This window comes from Suricata suricatta, chromosome 7 (assembly GCF_006229205.1).
Source record: "Suricata suricatta isolate VVHF042 chromosome 7, meerkat_22Aug2017_6uvM2_HiC, whole genome shotgun sequence".
Taxonomy (NCBI): Eukaryota; Metazoa; Chordata; class Mammalia; order Carnivora; family Herpestidae; genus Suricata; species Suricata suricatta.
In genome coordinates, this window is record NC_043706.1 from 11193713 (window position 1) to 11196440 (window position 2728).

Below are 2728 nucleotides of genomic sequence, written 5' to 3' on the forward strand. Positions count from 1 at the left end.
TGCATTCCCTAATCATCAGAAGCTTCTCTCCCGACTTTGAGAACTTCACAGTCAAGTCCATTTTAGCTCAGTGTTTAGCCTTTTCTCTCCTGACTTGGTCCAAGATGGCCTTTATACTTAGATCAAAAAGAATCCACCTCCCTCATTAAGATGTGCAGCCACTGTCACTGAGTATGATTCTTTCATCTTTCCAGAGTGTTCTTGTGTTTTCTCCATTTGCCCTGTGTGTCCTCAAGATTGTAGCAGTAATTCGGAATACACTTGGCAAATGAGTAAGATTTAGCTTCATTTCTAGTTTTCACATTCAAAATCCCCTTGTTTTCAAGTTTCTTCACGGCCCTAGTGAGAGCCGGAAGCATCCCTGTATCTCGGTAGGCAAAGCCGTGTTTGAAGCAACATTAATGCTGATCCAATTAAATGAACTCCCCATGACTTTTTCCTCACATTTTCCCCCAACATTTTTCACATTCTTTCTGAAACTGGGATGCATTTTATGCAAAGCTCTCTTTTGAGGAGTTTTCAGGAATACTAATGCAGGCTTCACTGGAAAGCCCAGTGAAGACAAAGAAGCAATTTCAAACGCCAGGTGTGAATTCTTGACTGTTGGCAATCTGGACACACTTTATACTCACCAGTGTTCAGTTAAAATTTTGATGCCATCTACAAGATAAATTCTGAAAAACTGAGCGTAAGTATGCTTTTAGTATTTTTCCCTTTGATGGCTTTCCTAGAGACATGCTTCCTCTTTTCCCTACTTTATATTGAACCAGACCTTCCTGTGGCTGGCTCTTGTCACATAGTGCTGTTAGGTAGAAGCTACTCATTTGCCATTTTCAAACATTTTAGCGTGTCTCGGGGTTTGTCAGTCATGAATCGAGCTTTAGTTGGCACAAAGGCAGAGGACAGTGACCGGCCAATGCAATATCTCATGAACCCCCTTACTCTTGCCTTGTGGACTCCCTGAATGGTGACATCCTTGCATACTCATAAGCCACTCCCACAGGCATAATTGCTGGAAACTGTAGTGGAAATGATGCCTGACCTGATAACACCTAGAAGAATCTAAAAAGGTTACTCCTGTTCTCAACCTGAGAATCTTGTAACTTGATAAGTACTACCTGGCTGGACATTAATTTAAATAAGTGACTTGTTTGGACTCAGGTATCACACCAAGGTGTTAAATTTAATCTCTAAAGACTTATGTGGTTTGGACTCAGAAAGTTCTCATGAATACAGCTTCTTTCCCTTCTCGTGTTAACTGACCCAGATATAAGGACTTCGCCTGGACCACAAGGCAAGTTGAGGCAGAGATAGGATTTAAGCTGAGTGCCTCCAGTTTCGGTCTGGGTATTGATTATACAGCTTGCCCAACCCACCAGGGATCTGAATGAAACCTAAAACCTTGGGCAGGAGAGCTTCAGACTCTCAGCATGAGAGTCCGGGGGTTCTAGTCTGTCAAGACAATGTCTCTGTCCCTTTTTTCTCTGATAAGGGCTACTCCATAAAGAAAACCCTATGTCTTCCATAAATTCCCAGCCCACAGTAAGTTTCTGTTGGAATATTTTCTGCTGCAAGTAAGAGAAAACAACGCAATGCAGCTTAAATAAGAAGGACATTGTCTTCCATCAGAATTCCAGAAGGAGGCTGGCTCCAAGTTGAGTCAAGTCAGCAGCTCAACATCATCTGCTACCTGTGTGAGTTCTGCCCTTTTGCTCAGACATCCTCAGGTGAGTGCCTGCCACAATTGTGGGCAGACGACCCTAATTCTAACAGGGAAGAAGGGAACTCAAGGGAGGAAGAGAAGCCATTCCATCCCACCTCCTACTATGTCTCATGTCTTATTTTAGAAAAAGTAACTCTTTCCTAGAAGCCATCATATCACATTGACTATAACAAGACGTATGACCAATACTAACCCAATCACCAACAAGAGGAATGGGAACACCATGGCTTGTTTGGAATTCTGCCCCACACTCCTGGAAGCCTATTTGAATATATAGGGCTAAACAGAAAACTTCTAAAAATAATAATACCCAGGGCTACCTCCAGATATTCTGATTTGATTGGTCTGGGGAGGAGGCCCAGGCATGGCCCCCACTAACTCTAATGCACAGCCAGGATTGAGAACCACTAACTTAGCTTAATTAGGACTCATCCCTGAACCACATCAGGGGGAAATGAAATCAAAGGTCAACTAGGAGGACAAGAGGAAATGGCTGTTGATTGGATAGGCCAGCCTACAGATGACCAAAAATGTTCATTGAATTTCTCCAAAAAAGATATACAGAGCCAAAAAGCACATGAAAAAACATTCAACATCACTGATCTTTAGGAAAATGAAAATACAAACCACAATGAGATACTACCTGACTCCCATTAGGATGGCTACATCAAGAACAACAACAAAAAAACCAGAAAATCACAAGTGTCAGAATAGGGAGAACTGGAACCCATGGGCCTTGCTGGTGGGAATGCAAAATGGTGCAGGTACCTCCTGAAAACAGTAGGGCAGTTCCTCAAAAAACCTAAAAAAGAATTACCGTATGACCCAGCAGAGCCATTCCTGGGTAGATGCCCTAAATTGAAAACAAGGTCTTGCAGAGGTTTTGTCCACCCTTTATTTTTTTTTCTGTTTTTACTTTTATTTGCATGTATTTTATGCAGAATTTACTCCTGGGCCATAAGTTTTTGTTTCTTCAGTTTCTTCTGGGATATCTTTTTTTTTTTT

The 2728-nt window shown here is 41.9% G+C and overlaps 1 pseudogene; it reads right to left on the bottom strand.

Annotated features, from left to right (window-relative positions):
• Positions 1 to 2667: 2667 nt before the first annotated feature.
• LOC115296281 overlaps positions 2668 to 2728 on the bottom strand; it is a 749-nt pseudogene continuing 688 nt past the window's right edge.